The following is an 18657-nucleotide window of genomic DNA, read 5'->3' as shown; positions in this document are numbered from 1 at the left end:
CAACTTCTGTCACAAAATACCTTCAAATTAAGCTGCAACAACTATTTTTCACAGGGCTTTTGAACATATCTCACTTTCAAAGAGCACACTACAGAATATTTAAGTCCTAACAAAACAGAAAATTCCCAAAAAGATCATCTTTCAAACTCTTGAAGTGCACAAACTGAGCTGAATCACAGCCTCAGACTCATGTTGTCATTGTGTGAGCAGGAAAAGAAAGCATTTGCTCTTGCATGTGTGCTTGTGCAATTTACAAAACAGTTGGGTAAAGATCAGCTGTCCATCCCCTCCTACACACACACACACACTGACGCGCACACACACACTGACACACACTGCCACACACACACACACACACACACACACACACACACACACACACACACACACACACACACACACAGACACGCCAACACTGTCATGCTCTGACACACACTCAAACACTGACACATGTACACATATGCAACTATCTCTCTGTGGTGGCAGGTGCATTTTGAAGTGTTGTGTCGTTTAAGTCCTCTGTGTTCAAATGACTGAGAGGGCGGCTGTTTCATCTAATCACACACACACACACACACACACACACACACACACACACACACACACACACACACACACACACACACACACACACACACACACTAAGATGACACACACACACAGCAGGGGGAAGAGCCAGCAGATGTTTCAGATTTGGCCGCTGACCAAAAAAATCACTTCTCCTTTTAATACTTTTTATTTGGTGTTCTTGATTACAGTAACCCTTCGAACCCCACATACACACACAGCACAAACACACAATGCGAGACTTTGAGTCGCCATTATTTGTCAAAACTTATTCAAGTGCATACTTCCTTGAAAACATGCACATAAGGAAATGGCAGAAAATGAAGTTCAGGATTAGTGATTCCTTTGCCATTCATTATTTGTGATATGAACTAAGGCACTATATTTCATGCCTGTTTTTATTCTAGTGTCATCACATACAGATACTTTGCCACTCAGTGTGCAACAAAGCAGCCACATGACTGATGAGTCAGTGTTGTTTTAACATACACCATGATATCATTCATGAACTTAACCAAGTATTATTTTTGTCCCCAAAACCTTTTCAAGGATCTGTCTTAAAGGTACAGGTGCTTGTCTTCAAAGGCCACCATCAAGACAGGAGGGGTTAGCAAGGAAGTGTTTCAATTTAGAATCTGACCACATGCACTACCAGTCAAAAGTTTGGAAACACCTTCTCATTCAAGGGTTTGTATTTATTTTAATTATTTGAAACACTGTAGATTAATACTGAAGACATAAAAACTATGAAAGAACATATATGGAATTATTGAATGAACAAAAAAGTGTTAAACAAAGCAGAATATGTTTTATATTTTAGATTCTGTAAAGTAGCCCCATGACAGCTTTGTACACTCTTGGTATTCTCTCAGTCTGCTTCATGAAGTGGTCTCCTGGAATGGTTTCTAATTAACATGAGCCCTCAAGAGTTCATTTGTAGAATGACTTGCCTTCTTAATGTGTTTGAGACTATCAGTTGGGTTGTTCAGAGGTAGGGTTAGTACACAATTTGACTGCTATTGTAATCCAGATTATGGCAAAACCAGATTTTATACTTTGGATGTCTTCAGTATTAATCTACAATGTCCAAAATAATTAGAATAAATGAAACCCATTGAATGAGAAGGTGTGTCCAAACTTTTGACTGGTAGTGTAGATATATCTGAATACTCTCCTTTCTACAGACTGTACCTTTAAGATGAAAACAGACATCAAAACAGACACATACAGAAGCTTAGCTGATGCTACCTTGTGGGATGTGCCCATTTAGTTTGAACCCTTGCTAGTTGAAATCAGAAATACTAGTTGGTTATATGAATGGAATGCCTTCATATGTTGTGTCTAAGCTGTACTAAAGCCCCCCCAGTAGCTGGGGCTTGCACTAATGGCTACTGCCATAATGCAATAATGCTCCATTACCTGAATGTAAAAAAGCACAGATAGCATCTTGTAACGCGGTGTAGTTTGGAGCAATGAGTAAGCATCATAGGCATGTAGACATTAATCTGTAAGGAGGACAGAAGGTTGGTGGTGCTAGCTCTGCTAACCTTAGCAATAGAAAGACTCTGATTTTGACTTTTTTCGTACTGTTGCTGTTTCCTTTTGTTGTTACAGGTTTTTTTTGTTGTCCTTTAGCTTACTTAGTTTTTTTGGGGTTTTATTCATCTCTTTGATGTTGCTTGGATGCTAATCTATATGATTTGTATTCCTTTTGCAATGTGTTAATTGCATTTATAGAAAACTGTTCTTTTTTTGTGTTTATGGTTGTACCACATGTATACTACTACAAACGACTTAAAGCTGGGGTTGGTAGTCAGATTTAGATACACTTTTTGTTATACTGGTTAAAATGATCTCTCTGTCCTGATGGCGATCGATACATAATGTGTTCTTAAAAAAGAGAGAAAAAAAGCCTCTATCTACAGCTGGAGTAAACCTGGGAAAACACCAACCAATCCCTGCCATCAGGAGCCAAATTATGAAACCAATCATATCCCGTCCTGCTGTCCTGCCCGCCTCCTGCGCGTACATTTCATGTTTGTTTGTGTTTTTAACTTTCACTATGATAATGTTTTGGTGTTTTCTTACCGCTGAATTTGACATGAGTTGACGTAGTGCAAAACACAAACGATGTGCTGAGGACCGGTTTTGAATCAGTCACCATCATATGGTTGTGAATCAGCGGCGCTCGTGCATGCGAGCGAGGGCGCCGTTTTGGAGGAGCTCCGAGGAGAGTGGTTAGACAGAGTCCTGAGGAAATGCTACATTCAAATTCATGCTAGACCTGACATGTTGTGAAACAGGGTTCAAAATAAATACACTATCCTGTTTACATTAGAGTTATGGTGGTTTCTTACTCAGTAAGAACATCCTAGACAGTAGGAACCTAAAAACCCATAACTGGACTGAGTGGGCAGGACCTGGTTTCATTTTGAAATGCCAGTGAACAAATGACACGAGAAGGCATTAAGGTGACTGAGAATAATTTACAATAAATGCAACACCAGTATACGCAAATAACAGTCCATATATGGTAATAAGTAAAGTGGGAGTCATAGTGACGCTGTGTAGAAAAACGTATGTATACATTATGAGGGCGGAAGAGGTGATGATTCACTTGGAATGCGTAATGTGTCATATTTCCTGAAACCTTGTATTGTCACTAGATTACATAAGACAAGGTGGATCTGAGTCTGTCAGGATATGTTAACATGCAACATGATAAAAAAAGTTGAAGTTGCTTCAGTATGTTTCTTCATGCAAGTTTTAGCTTTTCAGGAAACATTTCTTCTGTAAAATAGAGCGTCTGTGAACGTGAACCAAAGCTAGTGGGAACTCAGTGAACCTGGACCAGCACCACACTGGCCCGGGTCAGTCTCACAGCATGAATAAGGCCCAAAACCCCTCTGACTGGTCCTCCCAGGCAGGGTCAGTGTCTGGGAAAAGCAGCAGGTTTTCTTGTTTTTGTGGGCCAGAGTGAGACTTCCAGCATTACCAGCGTGTGATGTTTAAGGTGAAAATCGGCTCACACTGTAAAAAGCTCAACAGCGTATTTGTGAAACACACACTTCCACATACTTGATCCTGGGTTTGGCCTCTTGTTGAACTTGAGGATGTTGTTGTGATATTACTTTTACCTTGAACATTATCTATCCATATTAGCATATCACTTTTATCCTTCAGTGCGTCAAGCCTTTCAGCATCAAAGAGTGGTCGGCCATTTTTAACAGTCAGAGGGATTTCAGTATTGCGGCCATTAATAACATCAAAAATTGTGCATAATTTACCCCCACTACCCGCTCTGTCTTAAGGTTCAATTCACAATATCATATTGCACTAATGTTATTGTTGCACAAACACGATGAAATAGTTTTGCATCTCTGTATAGTTTGCTCTTGTGTTGCGTCTACTTGTGGAGATGAGCTGTTAGCATCTCCGCTCTCTGCTGCTCAGAGCTGTGCTGGGCACTCTCATCCTGACGAAGCTCAAATCTGTCTACACATAGCCAACGAGCTGAATGTCAAGGGGACACTTCTTAGCAGTTTATTGTACATTTATGACCCAAGGATGCAAATATTACAATTCATGACAAAGCTTTCTCCCTGAAGTAAGAATATAACAAAGTGTCATGCGTAGCAGCTGTGGACATACGTGCTGAGGTTTAGCCTGGACAAGAACAGCCCTAGATTGATTAAACCCCTGATTAAACTACAGTAGTAATGAAAAGGTAATAATACAATGCCTTATTTAAATTGATTAAAGGTCATCCAAATCTGCTTTTTGCACCAGGCTGTAAGCATGTTTAATTTTGCTGTAAAAATGGGCATCTTAACATGGGCTCTAATGGGGATTCTTTGGCTTTTGGAGCCAGCCTCAAGTGGACACTCAAGGAACTGCAGTTTCTACACTTCTGTTAGCTTCATATTTCAACACTGGAGGTTGTCACTTGCTTGTCACACATAATGACTGAAAGTTTAAATATTAAAGTCTCTTGCTGTTTTTTCAGTACGGTACAAAGTTGTTTTATAATGTGAAATATTGTTTATGTTTTGTGTCTTACAGAAATGACTGAATGATGTCCCAAGGAAAAACTTTGTGGATACTTACCCAGAATGCTTTGCTTATAAGGTGAGTAAGCACATTTTATTTTGACTATCAGATGAGAAAAAAAACCACCTCAAAACCAGAACATAAACTTTGTACCTTGGGAATAGTTTCTCGCCATTTCCAGCTGTTGACATTCATTGTTGCAAAATTCTGTGTATAAGGGGGAGTGCCTGGATGCAGGCAAGGCATGTGGACGTGTGTTTGTTAGCTCTCGGTGGTACACCCTAGCAGCTGTCTTTATCCTGATTAATTGTTCTGTTAAACTAGCTAGCATATTGAAAAGTGAGACATTTAGAACATTTCTGTTTGGAAAAATATACCTTTCAGTGTAAAAGACAAAAAAAGCCTGCAGTTTTGAGTCTACAACAGCCGCACAATGAAGTAGCAAACATGGCGGACGTAAGAAAGGAACATTTTTCCAAACTGCTTTAGGCTCTCCGAGAAACCAAAATGCAGTGTATAAGACACACTTTAAATACCCATTTGTCACTGAAAAGTTGTCTGCGTCCTATATACTGGTGCAACCAGTAGGGATGGGTATCTTTCACATTTGAACTGATACGGTACCAATTTTCAGTACTTTTATGTGTGTTTATGTGGTAATAACTGTTAATTTGTTTAATGATAAAATCTCAATTTTTTTGAATTTAACATATGTATTCAATTTAACATGGAATGAAAAGAAACATGATTCTATAGGTGATTAGATATATTAGCTGACACGTGCTTGTGGCGTCGAAATGCTCTTTCGGGAGTTTATCAATGAACACCTTTGACTGTATAAAATCATGAACACACGTGAATGCCTGCAGACGGGAAAAAGTCAGTTCCCCGTCTCTTTATAATAACAGGACACACAACTTACTTGTTGGGCATTCACTCACACAGGACAGGGCAAGTATAAACAGGTCAGGTAGTCGGAGCGAGAGAGTCCATCTCAACTTAATCCTCCTGCAGCTCTGCCTCGCGGTGAGTACGTGAATCAGTACTCGGTAGTACCGACTGAATTCGGTCGGTACCTATAAAAGTACCAAATTCGGTATCCATCCCTAGCAACCAGTATAAAATGTAGAGAGAGGTATTCTATCATGTTATGGTGTGTTACCCAGAAGATGGAGCTCCAAGAGGCAAATAGCCGCCTCCTTGTGCAAAGCATGCAGGATACATAGCAAGGCAGACCAGTCTACTTTTCTCCCTCATTAGGTTTTAAATATCAGTTGAAAGAAAACAGTTGTATACTTAAGTAAACAAACCTTTTGAAGAGCTGGTTCGATTGAAAAGACTCCTCAATTTAAGGCCTTGAGAAAGAATAAAGCATTTCCTCTGCGTTAAAAAAAAAATATCTGCGTACATATGTCAACCACTGAATATGTTGTGGTGTACATGCCAAACCACTAGTTAGCGGTATAACCTTGTAAAGAAACACTACTGAAGAACACCATGTGCCTGCGCATAAAGCGTTCTTCAACAGAGAGGAGAGTACGAACAATTTTACTGGGATCGTAACACGCATGTGTGAATGGGGCTGTGACGTCACCACCGAAGATTCCATTCTAGAAAATGGTTTAAAAGTTTACGCTTCCAGCTGTGTTTACGTGTAAAAGATTGGCCAAACCGCAACAGTAGTTCACTGTTTTCTATTGAACACGTTTTTGCATAAACAACCTCTCAGTGACCAGTAGAGGGGGATAGTGTGTTCCTCTGTGGAGTGGTTGTGGCCAGTGGCTTCGTTTATACCACGGAACTATCAACGCTACATTAGGCTGAGCTCAAAGACTGTACAGGTAGCTACAGGCGGCAACCTCCGGCAGGCGAGAATTGAAGCCAATACGGAAGTGGTAAAAACTGCATTTCCTCAAGTGTCCCCCATACACACAAATTCAAAAAAAAGCCGATCTTTACAGCAGAAGTAAACATGTTTACAGCCTGGTACCAAAAACGAGTGTAGTCTGGATAGATCATGTCTCGACTGGCACACACTGTACGGGGGGTGAATTTTTTCATAACGCAGCAATTTCAAAGATATTACGATTACGAGTTTTCCATTATGAGAGGTACAGCTGACTTGATTGACAGGCGGGAACGCTGTAGCTGGCTAGGAGGCTCAAAGCCCACCTCTATACCTCACACTCGTCGACAGCAGTTATGTTGAGTTCAACATTTCCAATATGGCTGCTGCCGCCGCCTGGCCTCAAAACAGCCCTTCAGAAACAGATGGGTGACGTCACGGATACTACGTCCTTTATTTATACAGTCTATGATTCACACCAGATGCAAATAAAATTACGTACACACACTTTGACAAGCAAATGAAGCAAGTCGTTATACACAGATTATTCCGACATTCAAAAAAGCATGATTTATGCGCGCAAATAATTGTATTCATGTCTGGTTTGAACACAACATAAAAGATGCACAGCCTGACCAACGTTGGAGGATGTTGGAAGACCAGGATGATCAGCAACTAGCTTCCTCTTCCATTCTTTTTCAAAGCTTGCATAATTCAGATTGTGGAAGCCTTTGCACATACATAATTAGTGGAAGGGCTGTGTTTGCACCGGCTGTTCAATTATGGTTGAAACAAATTTATCAGAATTATTTATTATTTATTTATATCTGCATAGAAACTGCACATTGCTGAATGTAATGGAAGTCTTCACAGTTTAAACCTTTTTACCCCAGAACAGACTTATATTCTGGATTTAGCAGTATTCAAAAACATTGTTTGATGATATGTTGACCACTTTATCGCTTAAAATAGTAAATGATCCAATTCAACTCTGATTCAATCCCCTCCGTTTCTGCATTTCTGTTCAGACAACAATGAGCACAGCTTCAGGATTACTGGTCGGTGAGAATTTCAGGTATTTGCTGGCCTCTTACTTTCTCCTCTGCACTGTTGGGTTGGTGTAGAGTAACAGAAAAAACAATCACACGTTTGAACTGCACCCCCTCACAGTCAGGATACAGCAAAGTTTTAGTCGAACAAAGCACATCTCACCTCTTGACATCCTTCTGGAAAACTGATGCAGCCCCAGAGGTGTGGATCACAAGCCACGTGAATGTCAATTTCAATACTACACACGGCTCTTGAAAATAATAACCAGGTCACTTCAGGACCTAAATGTGAACACTGTCAGGCTGAAGGGTTGAAAGGTTGAGAAATCCTGCTCCAGTTTATACAGCCAACATTCAAACTGGTTCTCTGTGACAGCAACAGGCTCGAAATGCAAACAAGGCATGAAAGTGAAAGAGGAGGAAGAAGAAGATACGTTTGTTGTTGTGTATGTGTGTGAGAAAAAGAGGTGTGTGTGTGTGTGTGTTAAAGTGACACAGCTAGCCTGACAAATTCTGTGTGTTTGTGCACTCCCCTGAGAGCTGTTTGTGCGTATGTGTTAGCTGTGTGTGTGTTAGTGTGAGTGTGTGACCTGTAAGCACAGCTGCTTCCACCAGCACTCACAGCTTTTGTCATTTTAAAATTACCCTTCTCTCTCTCTGTCTCTCTCTCACATACACACACACACACACACACAAACACACATACACACACACACACACACACACACACACACACACACACACACACACACACACACACACACACACACACTAACACACACTGTCTCTCTCTCTCTCTCTCTCACACACTGTCTCTCTCACTTTCACTTGTGTTTTCTGCTGTCTCACTTTGTGTGCAGGGCTTATTATCGAGGCAGGGAGGAGGCTTATTATGCGAGTGCTGAATGCACAGTAACAGGCTTTAACACTCTCTCAGTCTCTCTCTCTGTGTAAACTCTGGCTTTGCTGCTTTTTAACACATTCATAAGCTTTTATTTGGAAAATTTTCGCACTTCAGTTTTTTACAGAATCCCTCCAATTAAAGCCCCTATGAGGACTTTTTTTTATCTGGTTATGAAACAGATGGAAATTAATATTGACACCTATATGAGCTGAAAAAGGATCAGAACCATCATAGATTTGTTCACTCAATCACAGAGGTACCGCTTTCCCAAGAGGGGGCACTAAAATCAACACAAACTAAAAGTTCCCACAGGAGCTTTTAAGAAACGTTAGTTTCCTTTTTTTGGTTTATGCCACTTTAAAGCTCCTGTAGGGATTTTTTTTTAAGTGTCTAACAGCCTAAACATTTTCCTAATATCTCTTTATGACCTTTAAGAGGGAACGACACCATCAGCATTAAGATGAGACCATTAGGAACTCTTTCAATGTGGTTATTTTTAGTGTCTGAACAAAGCAGCAACCTCTGGTCTCAAAATATTAAGCCCATGTGGGAGTGTTACAAACTGCAGTTCATGGAGCGTCCACTTGACGCTGGCTGCAGAAACATTGGAAACTACATACACACCAATTCAAAAAAGACGATCTTTGCAGCAATAATAAACATGTGTACAGCCTGGTTAAAAAAAGGCTTAAGTCTGAAGAGCTAATTTCTCTGTCAGCACACACTGTACGGGGGCTGGATGTTTAAGATTATGAGTTTTGCCCATTTAAGGACTTGACTGACGGGCGGGAACACACAGCTATTGACTAGGAGGCTCAAAGCTGCCTCTTTACCTCACACTAGCTTGCCAGCAGTTAGGTTGAGTTCAGCATTTCCAATATGGCTCCCGCCAACAATTGGCTTCAAAACAGTGCTTCAGAAACAGATACTACATCCATTTTTTATACAGTGTATGGTCTGAACCACTGGTGGGTTCCAGTCTTAGCAATGGAAAAGCATGCTGCTTTTTTAAATTGTCCATGGCAAAGATATATTTCATATGTTTCACTGTTGAAATAGAGCAGGATGAGGTTTTTACTGAGGTTAAAGGCTGATTTATACTTCTGCGTCTCCCCTACGCAGCAGGGGCTGACGCGGACATGAGCACCACATACTTGTGCGTCGGTGTGTCTGTGTCGCGCAGCAATTCTCCGCCGAAGCGCCTGAGGGCAGTGTGTTCTCTCTGATAGCCGGCCGCCTGCTTCCGGTCCCGCTACGATCTCTGTTTACTTTTCCACAGAGATTCAGAGCGTGTTCTGTTAATCTACAGCTGATACATGTTGCTGTTTATCATACAGACATGATTACATGAAGAATAGAGAGGAGGAGATGAAATACACGGCCGATGTCCGGGATCCCGGAAGTGTTGTAAATGCGGGAAAGACAAAGCCGCCAAGCGGACCAATCACAGAGCTTGCGGTCTGCGTGGGCTCTACGGGGAGTTACATTTTGGAGGTGCACGTCAGCTACGTGCATAGGCCTTGGCGTAGGTACGGGAGCTACGTGGACCCCCGGCGTAGGGTACGCCGTTGATTCAACGCAGAAGTATAAATCAGCCTTAAAGCACTACTCACTCAGGGGTGCAATGGATCACAAACCTGATGGTTCAGTTCAGTTGAATGATAGAGGGTCACAGTGTGGTTCGTTCTTTAAAAAGTTATTGAACGACACCAACTCCATGAGTTAGGTCAGTGTTTAAAATGTTAAAAAAATCAGATTCGGATGATTTGCAAATTTGTTATTGAAAATGGTGAAAATACAACATATCACATGTTGAAACTGAAAAATTGTATTGTTATACCAAAAATGATATGGTTTGGTAGCTTACACATCTGGGAAGGCACCTTTAGCAACATTTGTTGTCTTCCCGACAATGCTCTTTTCAGAGTAAGACCTTGTATATTTCAGCAACACTACACCGCACTCTGCATGTGTTACAACATCATGGCTCTGTATTAGAAGAGTCCAGGTGCTAAACTGGCATGCCTGCAGTCCTGACTTGTCACCCATTGAAAACATTTGCTGCATCATGACACAACAATTAAGACAAAGGAGACCCTGAACTGTTGAGCAGCTGAAATCCTTTATCAGGAAGCAATGGGACAACATTTCACTTTCTAAAACTCCAGAAACTGGTCTTCTTGGTTTCCAAACGTTTACAGATTTGTTAAAAGAAGAGACGATCTAACACAATGTCATATTGGCAGAGAAATTATTACACTCTAGGTCCAAATGTGTCAGTAAAGGGAACTAAAAACTGTAGTTTGTTGTGAAAGCACTAAGCAAATGTGTTTTCTTCCATTTTTAAACATAGCTCAGAGAAATGAAACCAAACCAGAGGCGAGTGATGACTCAGGCTGTTGGTGATGTGGTGACGGACTGCTGTCTTTTCACAGCCTGTGTAGGCAAGGTGTTATAGTAAATATGGCCACCAAAAAGTACGGAGTGCTCTTGTCAGTGGTGTGAGGCTGCTTTTTCAGGGTAGACCCCTGTTTCCAGTAAAGACAAACCTTAACGCTTCGCACTTCATGACATGACGGAGCTTCCAACCCTTGCATGACAGTGCAAAAAGCAACGCCTTTAGAGCAATGATTACAATCTTCTCTTTGTTATGGAGCCAAATTGATACTTAACCTTTGGGATTAACTCAAACATGAAGTTTAGGAAATTTCCCGTACTTTCCAGGCTAGGGTTCCCATACTGATAATCAGAAACTTTAGTGTATTTGTGGTGATGATGTGCTCCCTTTTGTCGTCCATCTCGTGAGAAACACCTGGTGGAGATTGCACAGCGAATAAGGAATTCTAAAAGAAAAAATGTATTAGTAATTACTTCACGTTCCTATTTAATTTGTATGAAATAACACAAAGTGACCTAACTTAGATTTAACTTAGATTTATGTCTTGGACAATAAAAAGCAACTCCCATGATCCCTTGCTTTACATCATCAAACCAAGTATTTCTTACCGTTTCGATCAAAACATTGCCACAGAAGTTATGTACTGTGCCTTTAAATGCTCAAAAAGTATTGAAATTAGGCTTTTGAGTTTTTAAAACCATCAAATCTGAATTGATCAACATTTCACACAACATTTTTCAGATCAGGGTTGCCAAATATATGTTTATAATGAATTGAAGATTTGATAGATTAGCTCATCTGTGATCATAATCCATCCCTCAGTCCCGGTGGAGAGACATTCATCAGCTAAAGTGGCATTTTTGTAACAATTAGGACAACAACTCCCATGACCCTTTGCTACACCATCATTAAAACAAGTATTTTGTTATACTTGAAAGACCCTAGCAGTTGAAATTGCATACTGTGCCTTTAATTGTTTGAAGAGTGTTGCAAGTAGTTCCACTTTTCATTACTAGTTAATTATACTGCCCAAATTTGAGTTAAAATACATGAATTTAAAACATATTAATTACCATGTGAGAAGGAAAGTAAGCCAATTGTTTACAGAATAACTTTACTTGTTGCTATTCAATGAGAATAAACAACATAAATAGTTGGTGATTCAAACTTTTAAAGATTATCTCAAGATGAATGCTTCAGTCTTATTCACAGTTAGATTTTCATAAAACTTGTTGGACTACAATTCCCATGCTGCCTTGCTCCAGCATCATTAAAACAAAGCAAGTTATTGTTTTAATAGAGGTGAACTGAGCAGCTGGTGAAGACTTTTCAAACTGGTACTTCATTTGTAATTCTTTTCTAAAGATCCAGCTCATTTCTTTACATTTTATTTGTATACAAGCAACACAAGTAAGTTTGTCTAATTACAACCAGAGTACAAATACAAAAAATAAAACTGCAACAGTATATATAAGAGTCTAAAATGTAAATACAAGTCATGTAAATCATTCACAGACAGGCTGTGGCAGAGAGAGGGTGTGTTTTCTACACACTGCCTAATAGGAGGGAGGAGTGTGAGTGTGTGTTGTGGGAGGAGACAGGGAGAAGTGTGTGTTGACGTGATGGGGGGAGGGGACACAGAGAGAGAGAGGGAGAGAGAGAGAGAGAGAGAGAGGATTTGTGGCATGTAGTTAGTCAGCTGTCATTAGGCGCAGATGACACACACACGGAGGTAATCTCACAGAGAGAAAAGAGAGGAAATACAAACTGAGCGTGTGTGTGTGTGTGTGTTTGTTGTGCTGTGTTGACTGTGTGCATGGTGTGAAAAAACCTGTGTGTCAGCCCGGCCGGCATTGGGATAGTCGGCCGGCGTTGGACTGGTTATGGACTGGTTTTACCAGAGGAGAGGTAAGTAACCATCAGGCTCCTCATCTATTCCTCTCAAATTTAAAGGGCTGATGTGCCCCGGCTGATGATTTCAACATGAGTTACTGTAATGAGCGATGTGTTTGACTGACTTTTACTCACATTTTAATATTTCTCGTTTAATGACAAGATGAAATACAGCTTTTAACTAAATAACTTGATTGATTCTGTTGAAGTACCTGTCAGTCAATATGGGAGTGGTGTAAAGGCATGTGTTTTAAATAGTTGAGCTACTGTTTGTTTACTTTTGATTGAAGATCACAGCTTTAATGATACTTTGAGGAAAATGTTGATTTAATTTCAGCCACAGTCTCTAGTATTACAGTCACATTAAGTATTTAAATCTCTATTATAAACAGCGGAAGCATTTTGCGTACTGGTTACCACATAGTGATGGATTTGATGCTCACAGTTGCATGACTGTCTTACTCAGACCTGGACTTTGAGCTGTCATGTATTATTGTGGTTTGACACTGTGTGTGTCTGTTCTTGTGTGTGTGTGTGTTGGGGGGGGGAGTGGTTATGAATGACTGGTCACCCTCCCACACACACACACACACAAACACAGAGACACACTAACAGAGTGCACAGTCAGCAGGCCTGTAGCTGCTCTGTCACCTGAGGTCTAACCAGCCAACTGTTTACCCAGTTTGCTTTGCTGCAATAACAACTGTTGTTCAGGCTCATTCAGAAGGAAGCAGGTTCTCAACATGGGAGACAAATAGTTCTTCAAATGAACCCACGACCAATTTAAAGCTGTATGATGTCAGTTGGGGACAGCAGAGACTCATGATGATGAGTGCTGTTTAAAAATAAAAGTTTGAATGTTGCAAGTATGTGCGTACATTCTGCTACCCTAAATGTACGCACATCAGCATTAAAGCTTGGGTTAGACCATAGACTGTATAAATAATGGAAGTAGTATCCGTGACGTCACCCATCTGTTCCTGAGCGCCAATCGTCGGTGGGAGCCATATTGGAAATACTGAACTCAACATAACGACTGTCGAGCTAGTGTGAGGTAAAGAGGCGGGCTTTGAGCCTCCTAGCCAACAGCTACAGTGTTCCGGCCTGTAAGTCAAGTCAGTCACATCCTTAAAGGGGCAAAACTCGTAATCTTAATATCTTCTGATATCAGTGCCTGCTGATAGAGAAATTAGCTACGTAGACTGAAGCCGTTTTTTTTTAACTAGGCTTTAAAGTGATGTCTGCTGCGTCAACCACTTTTTTGAATGGGTGTGTATGTGGTTTCCGGTGTTTCTGCAGCCAGCCTCAAGGGGACACTCGATGAACTGCAGTTTATAACATTTCCGCATGGACTTCATATTTTGAGACCGGAGGTTGCTGCTTAGTCTAGATGTAGAATCCTACACTATCGCGAGCACTTCATACTTTTGCATTGGAGTGTACGCATCGCTCTGCTTTCCTCCGCCTGAACGCCTTGTTAGCAGTGTGATTTCTATGCTAGCCATGTTCAGCAGTCACCCGATTTATTGAATTCATCACCGCTGAATCTGTGTAGTTGGCGACACTGGAAATATTGCAAATGCAGGAAATAATTATGCTGCCCAGCGGACCAATCACAGAGGATAAGGTCTACGTTGTTGCGTACGTAGGTTTCTGCGTAGGAACACGTCTGTGTTGAGTCTATGCCATAGATTGGTGAATGGATCAACCTTAACTGCAGTTTTTTCCACACAGAGACGATTCCTGCCACCAAAGTATATTTTCAGCCGTCCAAGTATAATGCTGACCATTCTTACATTTTCCCTTGTTTAAATCTGTATAAGATCGCCATCTGCGATCAATAAATTCGACAATCTCACGTTGCTCTCTGCCCCTTACAGCTGGTCTGTTGTGGTATACCAATTAACCCCATAGTAAAGTAATGCACAGATGATATAAGGTAATATAGAAAGGGTAATGTGGCTAAATATTACCAACCCCCTCCTTTGCCACCTCCCCCACCACAGCGTCATTCAGCGGGGAACACTGCTCTGCAAAGTACCCTCCCCCAAAATGCGTAAAGGAAGATTAACTGACTGAGTTCTTTCCACATAAGGATAATTTATTTTAAACAAGTTGACTCAAATTAACCTTTTTATGGATAACTACATAATGTGCAGATGTCTCTGACCGCCTACTCACTGACTCTATCCAATTTGTAGTGACATGTATTTGGTAATTTCTCTAAACTTGTGTTAATGAGACTTTCATATGCACACAGCAGAAACAGCACAGTTTCCTGAAGCTGTTCAGCTGTGACTGTATGTAAATTCCACGCTGACACGAGCTGCAATGAAAAAAGCAGATAAGTCAATCAGTAAGTTAAAGATGGAGTTTGACCTGCAGGCCAGTAGAGCAACGTGAAATTTGAGCAGTATCTCAAAGTGTTTTTACTTTCAGTTTATGCCAGGATTGTTTTATAACTGTCCTATCAAGGTTATTTATCTACTCTCAGTGGAGTCATCATGTCAGGTATGAGACTGAGTAGGATCAGTTTGTTGGTGAATTACAGGATGCCATATAATCTGACATTACCCAGCTTTTTTTTTAAAGAGAGACAACTGAAAAGAGACAAGAAATGTGGGGAGGACAGAGTAAGGGATGACATACAGCAAATGGTGGTCTGGAGCTGAACATGCAATCGTTGCACAAGGACTACATCCTCGGTACAGGGGACCCGTATCCAAAACCCTGGGCCAACTGGCACCCCTTTACCTGGCTTTCTTACTAAAAACCCGGCAGTGTGTTAAATACTTGATCCTGATTGGATTGGAGAGCACAATGCTTTAGATTGGTGGTTATTGGATGATCAGTCACCAGCAGAGAAAAGAAGACGAGAAGAGGAAAACTAGTGATACAACACGAAAGAAAGAAAGTGAAAGAAACGTTGACCAAATTGAAGAAAGCGCACAACAGTTTGGGCTTAAGGACTTTATACACGTGCTGCTGTTAGTGTCTTCTTCTGGTGCCAATGGAAAAATGTTTTTTAGCTGCAGTCGAGAGGAGTGCTCTTTGATTTTAATCTTAAGTCACATTTTCATCCAAAGCACCCAGAACTCGCAGTCCCAAGACTTCTTTTGTCAAGGATCTTTAAACACTTTTATGTTTCCACCGGTGTTAACAGATCAGCAAGTTTCAGTCTCATCCCCCAAATAAAGAAACACAATGGATGTTTTTCTTGTACTATTTTGGACACAACTTTTACAACATGCACCATGATTCTAAGTTGCTCATATCTGTGATTTGCTGGCTGAGCTCTGAATATATTGCCTGAAAGAAAATACAAGGAGTGCTTGACCAACACAGCATGACCCATTTCCATAGTTCCTGTTTTGGAAAGCACTCCACCCCGAGCAGGGACTTTTCTGGAGGGGTTAAATGTCCCACAACTCCAAGTCCAAAGCCCCTGAAGTGCTCCAGGATTTTAGAGTTAATACAAATGTCCCGTCACATGATCCAAACTTTCCCAAAAACTTTTCTCTATTTACATAGTAAAAAGATTGCTGTAATCAGTAGAAAATTAATTTAACCCACACTTTAATACTCCTTATTTTTAAACCATTCTTTCCTGGAGTTGTAAAACTGACTTAAAACTGAATCCAGAGTTGTTTTCTGCATCAGTCTAAAGGGATTTCGGAAGTCTGGTTCGAGGAAATGCACGGGCGCCAGTTCCGTCCCCAAATGCAGATGCTATCTTGAAGGTCTGGGTTTTAAAGTTGAACTTTTATTTGGCATCCTGAGAAACTATAGCTTTGATAGGAATAAAAATAAATCATCGCCCAAAGCTGTGTCCAGTTCTTTTTAAAAACGTGTTAGACCCTGGTTCCTGCCATCGACATCCTCGAAGTTACTTGTCTATAAAAGAAAGAGAGTTCCTCACATGTGGCTTGACTTTGCCGGTATACCGAACCATGATTCTCATTGTCAACTGACCTTAACAACCATCCTACTCCTTTCTACCAATCGTGGACCTCCAGTGTTGAAAAGTGAAGCCAGTACAGAAGTGCAAAAAACTGCAGTTCCTCGAGTGTCCACTAGCCCCAAAAACCAAGAGATCCCCATTAACAACAATATTAAAATGCTAATTGTACGACAACATCATCTTTTTGTCTGTTTCGATGGTCACTGTGTCACTGAACATGTTAATAACAACACGGTGATCCCCGACCAATCAATACAACCAATGTGATGATGTTGGGAGGAAGAAGTGCTGGGCTAGATGACACCTGTAAAGAAGATATAAATGTATTAATCAAGCAGGAACCTCCGGTCTAAAAATATGAGGCCAATGCGGAAGTGCTAACAACTGCAGTGCAAGGAGTGTCCCCTTGAGGCTGGCTCCGGAAGTACCGGAAACCACATACACACCAATTCAAAAAAGACGATCTTTACAGAAGAAATAAACATGTTTACAGCCTGGTACAAAAGACAAGTGTAGTCAGGATAGCTAATTTCTTGATGGGCACACACTGTACGGGGGGTGAATTTTTTGCTAACGCGTATTTCGTATTTGGATTACCAGTTTCTCATTATGAGAGGCACAGCTGACTTGACTTGACTGACAGGCGGGAACACTGTAGCTGTTGGCTAAGAGGCTCAAAGCCCGCCTCTTTACGTCACACTCGCTCGACAGCAGTTATGTTGAGCTAAAATTTCCAATATGGCTGCCACTGCCGATTGGCCTCAAAACAGCGCTTCGCAAACAGATGGATGACGTCACAGATACTACGTCCATGGTTTTTATGCTAATGCTAACAGCAGTTACTCACCGGGTTGCTGAAGTCCGTGCGGTATTTCTCTTCTGTCAGTTTGTCGTGATAGCCCCTTCTTTCGCTTTGCCATTTTGTTTGATGACGCTTGTAGCTTTCATGCACAGCACTCTCTGCTCTGATTGGTTAATGTCACTGATGATTAGGAACACATAAAGCTGAAAGAAATATCATGTTAGATTTTCTGTCAGTAGGTCGTGAGGTGTCCCAGATGTGGCCTGGACTGTTGTTCATTCTGACACACTACACAGGATTAAATGATCCATTTTCAGGACCGATGGATCCTCACACTCGGGCTAAACGTGCTATTTGTGATCTGACCTCTGCATCGAATTGTATAGATATATAGCTGAAATTGAAAGTAGACACATTTCAAGGACAGTTTTAATTTACTTGAAAGTTTAAAAAAAATGAATGCACAGCCTTGTAATCTGTAACTGTATATCCTGCTCAGTATGTGGTCCAGTAGTTTTTGCACAGTGCAGTTTCAGAGCTCATGTCACCTCCATGATAGTTGTTCCTTTGATAAAATCTTCACATGAACATGCACAGAGGTCTTTGTGATTTTGCTGCTTGTTTTTCTGCTAGTTTGACTTCCTGTCTGTATGTTTAATTTAGCCCCAAGGCAGCACGTTCTGTGAGTGTGTTTGTGTGCAAAAGCGAAAATGTGTACAAGTCTTGCACATTCAAATGGATGAACATGGATGCAATAGTGTGCTTTGAGTTGGCATCTGGGCCGTCATGTTCAATGGTATTGATTTGTGTCTATAATTGATTGGGCTCTCATATGACATGAAGCTGCACATGCAGAGGAGCTGCTGGCTGAGCAACCTGCTGACAAGCTGTACAGAGCTATAAGCATCTCAGCGATAGCTTGAGCTGAACTCCAAACAGTTCCTGCCTGAGGTGATAGTAAAACTGATGCTCCAGGTGTGAGTTGCCATCGAATGGCAGGTCCTTCATATCAAGTCATATATTATAAAGATCTTATGTGATTCTTTCGCCACCTTCGCTACTCTGGACATTGTTTTCAGTCAAACAGCGGATTACTTTGGATTTTGAGCTTAGTATCTGAACTTTGTGCTCTTATTGTCAATGATGATGCTGATTTTGCTTTGGCTCCACTTTATGCTGATGTTTAT

The 18657-nt window shown here is 41.0% G+C and overlaps 1 protein-coding gene across 2 annotated transcripts in view; it reads left to right on the top strand.

Annotated features, from left to right (window-relative positions):
• LOC117827302 (nuclear receptor coactivator 2-like) overlaps positions 1-18657 on the top strand; it is an 83774-nt gene that overhangs the window by 12759 nt on the left and 52358 nt on the right. The window contains exons 2-3 of one of the 2 annotated variants that reach the window (XM_034703841.1): positions 4630-4695; positions 7492-7538. The gene's annotated coding sequence lies outside the window, so the exon portion shown is untranslated. The remainder of the gene's footprint in view (positions 1-4629; positions 4696-7491; positions 7539-18657) is intronic. The other variant, XM_034703842.1, reaches the window with a different exon arrangement.

The sequence above is a fragment of the Notolabrus celidotus genome, chromosome 15, assembly GCF_009762535.1.
Source record: "Notolabrus celidotus isolate fNotCel1 chromosome 15, fNotCel1.pri, whole genome shotgun sequence".
Classification (NCBI taxonomy): domain Eukaryota; kingdom Metazoa; phylum Chordata; class Actinopteri; order Labriformes; family Labridae; genus Notolabrus; species Notolabrus celidotus.
This window is presented reverse-complemented; position numbering and strand designations above follow the sequence as displayed.